Genomic DNA, 14,138 nt, shown 5'->3' with positions numbered 1-14,138 from the left:
TGTTACTTAGATCAGAATATCTACCATCACCACCCTTCTTTTGTTACTTAGATCAGAATCTCTACCATCACCACCCTTCTTTTGTTACTTAGATCAGAATCTCTACCATCACCACCATTCCTTTGTTACTTAGATCAGAATCTCTACCATCACGACCTTTATTTCGTTACTTAGATCAGAATCTCTACCGTCACCACCCTTCTTTTGTTACTTAGATCAGAATATATACCATCACCACCTTTTTTGTTACTTAGATCAGAATCTCTACCATCACCACTCTTTCTTTTGTTACTTAGATCAGAATCTCTACCATCACCTCCTTTTCTTTTGTTACTTAGATCAGAATCTCTACCATCACCACCCTTCTTTTGTTATTTAGATCAGAATCTCTACCATCACCACCTTTCTTTTTCTTACTTAGATCAGAATCTCTACCACTCACCACTTGATCAGAATATCTACCATCTTTTTTGTTACTTAGATCAGAATCTCTACCATCACCACCCTTCTTTTTTTGTTACTTAGATCAGAATCTCTACCATCACCTCCTTTATTTTGTTACTTAGATCAGAATCTCTACCATCACCACCCTTTATTTGTTACTTAGATCAGAATCTCTACCATCACGACCTTTATTTCGTTACTTAGATCAGAATCTCTACCGTCACCACCCTTCTTTTGTTACTTAGATCAGAATATATACCATTACCACCCTTCTTTTGTTACTTAGATCAGAATCTCTACCATCACCACCCTTCTTTTGTTACTTAGATCAGAATCTCTACCATCACCACCCTTCTTTGTTACTTAGATCAGAATCTACCATCACCACCCTTCTTTTGTTACTTAGATCAGAATCTCTACTGTCACCACCCTATTTTTGTTACTTAGATCAGAATCTCTACCATCACCACCCTTCTTTTGTTACTTAGATCAGAATATCTACCATCACCACCTTTCTTTTGTTACTTAGATCAGAATCTCTACCGTCCCCACCTTTCTTTTGTTACTTAGATCAGAATCTCTACCATCACCTCCTTTATTTTGTTACTTAGATCAGAATCTCTACCGTCACCACCTTTCTTTTGTTACTTAGATCAGAATCTCTACCATCACCACCCTTCTTTTGTTACTTAGATCAGAATCTCTACCATCACCACTTTTCTTTTGTTACTTAGATCAGAATATCTACCATCACCACCTTTCTTTTGTTACTTAGATCAGAATCTCTACCGTCACCACCCTTCTTTTGTTACTTAGATCAGAATCTCTACCATCACGACCTTTATTTCGTTACTTAGATCAGAATCTTTACCATCACCACCTTTCTTTGTTACTTAGATCAGAATCTCTACCATCACCTCCTTTATTTTGTTACTTAGATCAGAATATCTACCATCACCACCCTTCTTTTGTTACTTAGATCAGAATCTCTACCATCACCACCCTTCTTTTGTTATTTAGATCAGAATCTCTACCATCACTACCCTTCTTTTGTTTCTTAGATCAGAATCTCTACCGTCACCACCCTTCTTTTGTTACTTAGATCAGAATATCTACCATCACCACCCTTCTTTTGTTACTTAGATCAGAATATCTACCATCACCACCCTTCTTTTGTTACTTAGATCAGAATCTCTACCATCACCACCCTTCTTTTGTTACTTAGATCAGAATCTCTACCATCACCACCATTCTTTTGTTACTTAGATCAGAATCTCTACCATCACGACCTTTATTTCGTTACTTAGATCAGAATCTCTACCGTCACCACCCTTCTTTTGTTACTTAGATCAGAATATATACCATCACCACCCTTCTTTTGTTACTTAGATCAGAATCTCTACCATCACCACTCTTCTTTTGTTACTTAGATCAGAATCTCTACCATCACCTCCTTTATTTTGTTACTTAGATCATAATCTCTGCCATCACCACCCTTCTTTTGTTATTTAGATCAGAATCTCTACCATCACCACCATTCTTTTCTTACTTAGATCAGAATCTCTACCATCACCAACCTTCTTTTGTTACTTAGATCAGAATATCTACCATCACCACCCTTCTTTTGTTACTTAGATCAGAATCTCTACCATCACCACCCTTCTTTTGTTACTTAGATCAGAATCTCTACCATCAACTCCTTTATTTTGTTACTTAGATCAGAATCTCTACCATCACCACCCTTTATTTGTTACTTAGATCAGAATCTCTACCATCACGACCTTTATTTCGTTACTTAGATCAGAATCTCTACCGTCACCACCCTTCTTTTGTTACTTAGATCAGAATATATACCATTACCACCCTTCTTTTGTTACTTAGATCAGAATCTCTACCATCACCACCCTTCTTTTGTTACTTAGATCAGAATCTCTACCATCACCACCCTTCTTTTGTTACTTAGATCAGAATCTCTACCATCACCACCCTTCTTTTGTTACTTAGATCAGAATCTCTACCATCACCACCTTTCTTTTGTTACTTAGATCAGAATCTCTACCATCACCACCTTTATTTTGTTACTTAGATCAGAATCTCTACCGTCACCACCTTTCTTTTGTTACTTAGATCAGAATCTCTACTGTCACCACCCTTATTTTGTTACTTAGATCAGAATCTCTACCATCACCACTTTTCTTTTGTTACTTAGATCAGAATATCTACCATCACCACCTTTCTTTTGTTACTTAGATCAGAATCTCTACCGTCACCACCCTTCTTTTGTTACTTAGATCAGAATCTCTACCATCACGACCTTTATTTCGTTACTTAGATCAGAATCTTTACCATCACCACTTTTCTTTGTTACTTAGATCAGAATCTCTACCATCACCTCCTTTATTTTGTTACTTAGATCAGAATCTCTACCATCACCAATTCTTTTTGTTACTTAGATCAGAATATCTACCATCACCACCTTTCTTTTGTTACTTAGATCAGAATCTCTACCGTCACATCCCTTCTTTTGTTACTGAGATCAGAATATCTACCATCACCACCCTTCTTTTGTTACTTAGATCAGAATCTCTACCGTCACCACCCTTCTTTTGTTACATAGATCAGAATATATACCATCACCACCTTCTTTTGTTACTTAGATCAGAATCTCTACCATCACCACTTTGTTGTTACTTAGATCAGAATCTCTACCATCACCTCCTTTATTTTGTTACTTAGATCATAATTCTTCACCACCCTTCTTTTGTTACTTAGATCAGAATCTCTACCATCACCACCATTCTTTTCTTACTTAGATCAGAATCTCTACCATCACTAACCTTCTTTTGTTACTTAGATCAGAATATCTACCATCACCACCCTTCTTTTGTTACTTAGATCAGAATCTCTACCATCACCACCCTTCTTTTGTTACTTAGATCAGAATCTCTACCATCACCACTCCTTTATTTTGTTACTTAGATCAGAATCTCTACCATCACCACCCTTTATTTGTTACTTAGATCAGAATCTCTACCATCACCACCTTTCTTTTGTTACTTAGATCAGAATCTCTACCGTCACCACCCTTCTTTTGTTACTTAGATCAGAATCTCTACCATCACCACCCTTCTTTTGTTACTTAGATCAGAATCTCTACCATCACCACCCTTCTTTTGTTACTTAGATCAGAATCTCTACCATCACCACCCTTCTTTTGTTACTTAGATCAGAATCTCTACCATCACCACCCTTCTTTTTTGTTACTTAGATCAGAATCTCTACCATCACCACCCTTTTTTTGTTACTTAGATCAGAATCTCTACCATCACCACCCTTCTTTTGTTACTTAGATCAGAATATCTACCATCACCACCTTTCTTTTGTTACTTAGATCAGAATCTCTACCATCCCCACCTTTCTTTTGTTACTTAGATCAGAATCTCTACCATCACCACCTTTCTTTTGTTACTTAGATCAGAATCTCTACCATCACCACCTTTCTTTTGTTACTTAGATCAGAATCTCTACCATCACCACCCTTCTTTTGTTACTTAGATCAGAATCTCTACCATCACCACCTTTCTTTTGTTACTTAGATCAGAATATCTACCATCACCACCTTTCTTTTGTTACTTAGATCAGAATCTCTACCGTCACCACCCTTCTTTTGTTACTTAGATCAGAATCTCTACCATCACCACCTTTCTTTTTTGTTACTTAGATCAGAATCTCTACCATCACCACCCTTCTTTTGTTACTTAGATCAGAATCTCTACTATCACCTCCTTTATTTTGTTACTTAGATCAGAATATCTACCATCACCACCCTTCTTTTGTTACTTAGATCAGAATCTCTACCATCACCACCCTTCTTTTGTTATTTAGATCAGAATCTCTACCATCACCACCCTTCTTTTGTTACTTAGATCAGAATCTCTACCATCACCACCCTTCTTTTGTTACTTAGATCAGAATATCTACCATCACCACCCTTCTTTTGTTACTTAGATCAGAATATCTACCATCACCACCCTTCTTTTGTTACTTAGATCAGAATCTCTACCATCACCACCCTTCTTTTGTTACTTAGATCAGAATCTCTACCATCACCACCATTCTTTTGTTACTTAGATCAGAATCTCTACCATCACGACCTTTATTTCGTTACTTAGATCAGAATCTCTACCGTCACCACCCTTCTTTTGTTACTTAGATCAGAATATCTACCATCACCACCCTTCTTTTGTTACTTAGATCAGAATCTCTACCATCACCACTCTTCTTTTGTTACTTAGATCAGAATCTCTACCATCACCTCCTTTATTTTGTTACTTAGATCATAATCTCTGCCATCACCACCCTTTCTTTTGTTATTTAGATCAGAATCTCTACCATCACCACCATTCTTTTCTTACTTAGATCAGAATCTCTACCATCACCAACCTTCTTTTGTTACTTAGATCAGAATATCTACCATCACCACCCTTCTTTTGTTACTTAGATCAGAATCTCTACCATCACCACCCTTCTTTTGTTACTTAGATCAGAATCTCTACCATCAACTCCTTTATTTTGTTACTTAGATCAGAATCTCTACCATCACCACCCTTTATTTGTTACTTAGATCAGAATCTCTACCATCACGACCTTTCTTTTTGTTACTTAGATCAGAATCTCTACCGTCACCACCCTTCTTTTTTGTTACTTAGATCAGAATATATACCATCACCACCCTTCTTTTGTTACTTAGATCAGAATCTCTACCATCACCACCCTTCTTTTGTTACTTAGATCAGAATCTCTACCATCACCACCCTTCTTTTGTTACTTAGATCAGAATCTCTACCATCACCACCCTTCTTTTGTTACTTAGATCAGAATCTCTACCATCACCACCTTTCTTTTGTTACTTAGATCAGAATCTCTACCATCACCACCTTTCTTTTGTTACTTAGATCAGAATCTCTACCGTCACCACCTTTCTTTTGTTACTTAGATCAGAATCTCTACCATCACCACCCTTTCTTTTGTTACTTAGATCAGAATCTCTACCATCACCACCCTTCTTTTGTTACTTAGATCAGAATCTCTACCATCACCACCCTTCTTTTTTTGTTACTTAGATCAGAATCTCTACCATCACCACCTTTCTTTTGTTACTTAGATCAGAATCTCTACCATCACCACCCTTCTTTTGTTACTTAGATCAGAATCTCTACCATCACCACCTTTCTTTTGTTACTTAGATCAGAATCTCTACCATCACCACCTTTCTTTTGTTACTTAGATCAGAATCTCTACCATCACCACCTTTCTTTTGTTACTTAGATCAGAATCTCTACCGTCACCACCCTTCTTTTGTTACTTAGATCAGAATCTCTACCATCACCACCTTTTTTTTGTTACTTAGATCAGAATCTCTACCGTCACCACCTTCTTTTGTTACTTAGATCAGAATATCTACCATCACCACCTTTCTTTTGTTACTTAGATCAGAATCTCTACCATCACCACCCTTCTTTTGTTACTTAGATCAGAATCTCTACCATCACCACCCTTCTTTTGTTACTTAGATCAGAATCTCTACCATCACCACCCTTCTTTTTGTTACTTAGATCAGAATATCTACCATCACCACCCTTCTTTTGTTACTTAGATCAGAATATCTACCATCACCACCCTTCTTTTGTTACTTAGATCAGAATCTCTACCATCACCACCCTTCTTTTGTTACTTAGATCAGAATCTCTACCATCACCACCATTCCTTTGTTACTTAGATCAGAATCTCTACCATCACCACCTTTATTTTGTTACTTAGATCAGAATCTCTACCATCACCACCTTTCTTTGTTACTTAGATCAGAATATATACCATCACCACCCTTCTTTTGTTACTTAGATCAGAATCTCTACCATCACCACCCTTCTTTTGTTACTTAGATCAGAATCTCTACCATCACCACCCTTTATTTTGTTACTTAGATCAGAATCTCTACCATCACCACCCTTTTTTGTTTACTTAGATCAGAATCTCTACCATCACCACCATTCTTTTCTTACTTAGATCAGAATCTCTACCATCACCAACCTTCTTTTGTTACTTAGATCAGAATATCTACCATCACCACCCTTCTTTTGTTACTTAGATCAGAATCTCTACCATCACCACCCTTCTTTTGTTACTTAGATCAGAATCTCTACCATCACCTCCTTTATTTTGTTACTTAGATCAGAATCTCTACCATCACCACCCTTTATTTTGTTACTTAGATCAGAATCTCTACCATCACCACCTTTCTTTTGTTACTTAGATCAGAATCTCTACCATCACCACCTTCTTTTTGTTACTTAGATCAGAATATCTACCATCACCACCCTTCTTTTGTTACTTAGATCAGAATCTCTACCATCACCACCCTTCTTTTGTTACTTAGATCAGAATCTCTACCATCACCACCCTTCTTTTGTTACTTAGATCAGAATCTCTACCATCACCACCCTTCTTTTGTTACTTAGATCAGAATCTCTACTGTCACCACCCTATTTTTGTTACTTAGATCAGAATCTCTACCATCACCACCCTTCTTTTGTTACTTAGATCAGAATATCTACCATCACCACCTTTCTTTTGTTACTTAGATCAGAATCTCTACCATCACCACCTTTCTTTTGTTACTTAGATCAGAATCTCTACCATCACCACCTTTCTTTTTGTTACTTAGATCAGAATCTCTACCATCACCACCTTTCTTTTGTTACTTAGATCAGAATCTCTACCATCACCACCTTCTTTTGTTACTTAGATCAGAATCTCTACCATCACCACCCTTCTTTTGTTACTTAGATCAGAATCTACTACCATCACCTTTTTTTACTTAGATCAGAATCTCTACCATCACCACCTTCTTTTTTGTTACTTAGATCAGAATCTCTACCATCACCACCTTTATTTTGTTACTTAGATCAGAATCTCTACCATCACCACCCTTCTTTTGTTACTTAGATCAGAATCTCTACCATCACCACCTTTCTTTTGTTACTTAGATCAGAATCTCTACCGTCACCACCCTTCTTTTGTTACTTAGATCAGAATATATACCATCACCACCCTTCTTTTGTTACTTAGATCAGAATCTCTACCATCACCACCCTTCTTTTGTTACTTAGATCAGAATCTCTACCATCACCACCCTTCTTTTGTTACTTAGATCAGAATCTCTACCATCACCACCCTTCTTTTTTTGTTACTTAGATCAGAATCTCTACCATCACCACCCTTCTTTTGTTACTTAGATCAGAATCTCTACCATCACCACCCTTCTTTTGTTACTTAGATCAGAATATCTACCATCACCACCTTTCTTTTGTTACTTAGATCAGAATCTCTACCGTCCCCACCTTTCTTTTCTTACTTAGATCAGAATCTCTACCATCACCACCCTTCTTTTGTTACTTAGATCAGAATCTCTACCATCACCACCTTTCTTTTGTTACTTAGATCAGAATCTCTACCATCACCACCTTTCTTTTGTTACTTAGATCAGAATCTCTACCGTCACCACCTTTCTTTTGTTACTTAGATCAGAATCTCTACCATCACCACCCTTCTTTTGTTACTTAGATCAGAATCTCTACCGTCACCACCCTTGTTTTGTTACTTAGATCAGAATATCTACCATCACCACCTTTCTTTTGTTACTTAGATCAGAATCTCTACCGTCACCACCCTTCTTTTGTTACTTAGATCAGAATCTCTACCATCACCACCCTTCTTTTGTTACTTAGATCAGAATCTCTACCATCACCACCTTTCTTTTGTTACTTAGATCAGAATCTCTACCGTCACCACCCTTCTTTTGTTACTTAGATCAGAATCTCTACCATCACCACCCTTCTTTTGTTACTTAGATCAGAATCTCTACCATCACCACTTTTCTTTTGTTACTTAGATCAGAATATCTACCATCACCACCTTTCTTTTGTTACTTAGATCAGAATCTCTACCGTCACCACCTTTCTTTTGTTACTTAGATCAGAATCTCTACCATCACCACCTTTCTTTTGTTACTTAGATCAGAATCTCTACCATCACCACCCTTCTTTTGTTACTTAGATCAGAATCTCTACCATCACCACCCTTCTTTTGTTACTTAGATCAGAATCTCTACCGTCACCACCCTTCTTTTGTTACTTAGATCAGAATATCTACCATCACCACCTTTCTTTTGTTACTTAGATCAGAATCTCTACCATCACCACCCTTCTTTTGTTACTTAGATCAGAATATCTACCATCACCACCCTTCTTTTGTTACTTAGATCAGAATCTCTACCATCACCACCCTTCTTTTGTTACTTAGATCAGAATCTCTACCATCACCACCTTTCTTTTGTTACTTAGATCAGAATCTCTACCATCACCACCCTTCTTTTGTTACTTAGATCAGAATCTCTACCATCACCTCCTTTATTTTGTTACTTAGATCAGAATCTCTACCGTCACCACCCTTCTTTTGTTACTTAGATCAGAATATCTACCATCACCACCTTTTCTTTTGTTACTTAGATCAGAATCTCTACCGTCACCACCCTTCTTTTGTTACTTAGATCAGAATCTCTACCATCACCACCCTTCTTTTGTTACTTAGATCAGAATCTCTACCGTCACCACCTTTCTTTTGTTACTTAGATCAGAATCTCTACCGTCACCACCCTTCTTTTGTTACTTAGATCAGAATCTCTACCATCACCACCCTTTTTTTGTTACTTAGATCAGAATCTCTACCATCACCACTTTTCTTTTGTTACTTAGATCAGAATATCTACCATCACCACCTTTCTTTTGTTACTTAGATCAGAATCTCTACCGTCACCACCCTTCTTTTGTTACTTAGATCAGAATCTCTACCATCACCACCTTTCTTTTGTTACTTAGATCAGAATCTCTACCATCACCACCCTTCTTTGTTACTTAGATCAGAATCTCTACCATCACCTCCTTTCTTTTGTTACTTAGATCAGAATCTCTACCGTCACCACCCTTCTTTTGTTACTTAGATCAGAATATCTACCATCACCACCTTTTTTTGTTACTTAGATCAGAATCTCTACCGTCACTTCCCTTCTTTTGTTACTTAGATCAGAATATCTACCATCACCACCCTTCTTTTGTTACTTAGATCAGAATCTCTACCATCACCACCCTTCTTTTGTTACTTAGATCAGAATCTCTACCATCACCACCCTTCTTTTGTTACTTAGATCAGAATCTCTACCATCACCACCCTTCTTTTTTTGTTACTTAGATCAGAATATCTACCATCACCACCCTTCTTTTGTTACTTAGATCAGAATATCTACCATCACCACCCTTCTTTTGTTACTTAGATCAGAATCTCTACCATCACCACCCTTCTTTTTTGTTACTTAGATCAGAATCTCTACCATCACCACCTTTCTTTTGTTACTTAGATCAGAATCTCTACCATCACCACCTTTATTTTGTTACTTAGATCAGAATCTCTACCGTCACCACCCTTCTTTTGTTACTTAGATCAGAATATCTACCATCACCACCCTTCTTTTGTTACTTAGATCAGAATCTCTACCATCACCACCTTTCTTTTGTTACTTAGATCAGAATCTCTACCATCACCTCCTTTCTTATTTTGTTACTTAGATCAGAATCTCTACCATCACCACCTTTTTTTGTTACTTAGATCAGAATCTCTACCATCACCACCATTCTTTTTTGTTACTTAGATCAGAATCTCTACCATCACCAACCTTCTTTTGTTACTTAGATCAGAATATCTACCATCACCACCCTTCTTTTGTTACTTAGATCAGAATCTCTACCATCACCACCCTTCTTTTTGTTACTTAGATCAGAATCTCTACCATCACCACCTTTCTTTTGTTACTTAGATCAGAATCTCTACCATCACCACCCTTCTTTTGTTACTTAGATCAGAATCTCTACCATCACCACCTTTCTTTTGTTACTTAGATCAGAATCTCTACCATCACCACCTTCTTTTGTTACTTAGATCAGAATATCTACCATCACCACCTTTCTTTTGTTACTTAGATCAGAATCTCTACCATCACCACCCTTCTTTTGTTACTTAGATCAGAATCTCTACCATCACCACCCTTCTTTTGTTACTTAGATCAGAATCTCTACCATCACCACCCTTCTTTTGTTACTTAGATCAGAATCTCTACCATCACCACCTTCTTTTTGTTACTTAGATCAGAATCTCTACCATCACCACCCTTCTTTTGTTACTTAGATCAGAATATCTACCATCACCACCTTTCTTTTGTTACTTAGATCAGAATCTCTACCATCACCACCCTTTCTTTTGTTACTTAGATCAGAATCTCTACCATCACCTCCTTTCTCTTTTGTTACTTAGATCAGAATCTCTACCGTCACCACCCTTCTTTTGTTACTTAGATCAGAATCTCTACCATCACCACCCTTCTTTTGTTACTTAGATCAGAATATCTACCATCACCACCTTTATTTTGTTACTTAGATCAGAATATCTACCATCACCACCTTTCTTTTGTTACTTAGATCAGAATCTCTACCATCACCACCCTTCTTTTGTTACTTAGATCAGAATCTCTACCATCACCACCTTTCTTTTGTTACTTAGATCAGAATCTCTACCATCACCACCCTTCTTTTGTTACTTAGATCAGAATCTCTACCATCACCACCTTTCTTTTGTTACTTAGATCAGAATCTCTACCGTCACCACCCTTCTTTTTGTTACTTAGATCAGAATATATACCATCACCACCCTTCTTTTGTTACTTAGATCAGAATCTCTACCATCACCACCCTTCTTTTGTTACTTAGATCAGAATCTCTACCATCACCACCTTTCTTTTTTGTTACTTAGATCAGAATCTCTACCATCACCACCTTTCTTTTTTGTTACTTAGATCAGAATCTCTACCATCACCACCCTTCTTTTGTTACTTAGATCAGAATCTCTACCATCACCACCCTTCTTTTGTTACTTAGATCAGAATCTCTACCATCACCACCTTTCTTTTGTTACTTAGATCAGAATCTCTACCATCACCACCTTTCTTTTGTTACTTAGATCAGAATCTCTACCATCACCACCTTTCTTTTGTTACTTAGATCAGAATCTCTACCATCACCATCATTCTTTTGTTACTTAGATCAGAATCTCTACCATCACCACCTTTCTTTTGTTACTTAGATCAGAATCTCTACCGTCACCACCTTTCTTTTGTTACTTAGATCAGAATCTCTACCATCACCACCTTTCTTTTGTTACTTAGATCAGAATCTCTACCGTCACCACCCTTCTTTTGTTACTTAGATCAGAATATCTACCATCACCACCTTTCTTTTGTTACTTAGATCAGAATCTCTACCGTCACCACCCTTCTTTTGTTACTTAGATCAGAATATCTACCATCACCACCCTTCTTTTGTTACTTAGATCAGAATCTCTACCGTCACCACCTTTCTTTTGTTACTTAGATCAGAATCTCTACTGTCACCACCCTTCTTTTGTTACTTAGATCAGAATCTCTACCATCACCACCCTTCTTTTGTTACTTAGATCAGAATCTCTACCATCACCACTTTTCTTTTGTTACTTAGATCAGAATATCTACCATCACCACCTTTCTTTTGTTACTTAGATCAGAATCTCTACCGTCACCACCCTTCTTTTTTTTACTTAGATCAGAATCTCTACCATCACCACCTTTCTTTTGTTACTTAGATCAGAATCTCTACCATCACCACCCTTCTTTGTTACTTAGATCAGAATCTCTACCATCACCTTTTTTATTTTGTTACTTAGATCAGAATCTCTACCGCCACCACCCTTCTTTTGTTACTTAGATCAGAATATCTACCATCACCACCTTTTTTTTGTTACTTAGATCAGAATCTCTACCGTCACCACCCTTCTTTTGTTACTTAGATCAGAATCTCTACCATCACCACCCTTCTTTTGTTACTTAGATCAGAATCTCTACCATCACCACCCTTCTTTTGTTACTTAGATCAGAATCTCTACCATCACCACCCTTCTTTTGTTACTTAGATCAGAATCTCTACCATCACCACCTTTCTTTTGTTACTTAGATCAGAATCTCTACCATCACCACCCTTCTTTTGTTACTTAGATCAGAATATCTACCATCACCACCTTTCTTTTTGTTACTTAGATCAGAATCTCTACCATCACCACCTTTCTTTTGTTACTTAGATCAGAATCTCTACCATCACCACCCTTCTTTTGTTACTTAGATCAGAATCTCTACCGTCACCACCTTTCTTTTGTTACTTAGATCAGAATCTCTACTGTCACCACCCTTCTTTTGTTACTTAGATCAGAATCTCTACCATCACCACCCTTTTTTTGTTACTTAGATCAGAATCTCTACCATCACCACCCTTTTTTTTGTTACTTAGATCAGAATCTCTACCATCACCACCCTTCTTTTGTTACTTAGATCAGAATCTCTACCATCACCACCTTTCTTTTGTTACTTAGATCAGAATCTCTACCATCACCACCCTTCTTTTGTTACTTAGATCAGAATCTCTACCATCACCTCCTTTTATTTTGTTACTTAGATCAGAATCTCTACCATCACCACCTTTCTTTTGTTACTTAGATCAGAATCTCTACCATCACCACCTTTCTTTTGTTACTTAGATCAGAATCTCTACCATCACCACCCTTCTTTTGTTACTTAGATCAGAATATCTACCATCACCACCCTTCTTTTGTTACTTAGATCAGAATCTCTACCATCACCACCCTTCTTTTGTTACTTAGATCAGAATATCTACCATCACCACCCTTCTTTTGTTACTTAGATCAGAATCTCTACCATCACCACCCTTTTTTGTTACTTAGATCAGAATCTCTACCATCACCACCCTTCTTTTTTGTTACTTAGATCAGAATCTCTACCATCACCACCCTTCTTTTGTTACTTAGATCAGAATATCTACCATCACCACCTTTCTTTTGTTACTTAGATCAGAATCTCTACCATCACCACCTTTCTTTTGTTACTTAGATCAGAATCTCTACCATCACCACCCTTCTTTTGTTACTTAGATCAGAATCTCTACCATCACCATCATTCTTTTGTTACTTAGATCAGAATCTCTACCATCACCACCTTTATTTTGTTACTTAGATCAGAATCTCTACCGTCACCACCTTTCTTTTTTACTTAGATCAGAATCTCTACCATCACCACCCTTCTTTTGTTACTTAGATCAGAATCTCTACCATCACCACCCTTCTTTTGTTACTTAGATCAGAATATCTACCATCACCACCTTTCTTTTGTTACTTAGATCAGAATCTCTACCGTCACCACCCTTCTTTTGTTACTTAGATCAGAATATCTACCATCACCACCCTTCTTTTGTTACTTAGATCAGAATCTCTACCATCACCACCTTTCTTTTGTTACTTAGATCAGAATCTCTACCATCACCACCCTTCTTTTGTTACTTTGATCAGAATCTCTACCATCACCACCCTTCTTTTGTTACTTAGATCAGAATCTCTACCATCACCACTTTCTTTTGTTACTTAGATCAGAATCTCTACCATCACCACCTTTCTTTTGTTACTTAGATCAGAATCTCTACCATCACCACCTT

This window comes from Tachypleus tridentatus, chromosome 2 (genome assembly GCF_004210375.1).
Source record: "Tachypleus tridentatus isolate NWPU-2018 chromosome 2, ASM421037v1, whole genome shotgun sequence".
NCBI classification, from domain to species: domain Eukaryota; kingdom Metazoa; phylum Arthropoda; class Merostomata; order Xiphosura; family Limulidae; genus Tachypleus; species Tachypleus tridentatus.
The sequence above is the reverse complement of the archived record's forward strand: the minus strand, read 5'-3'. Positions refer to the sequence as shown.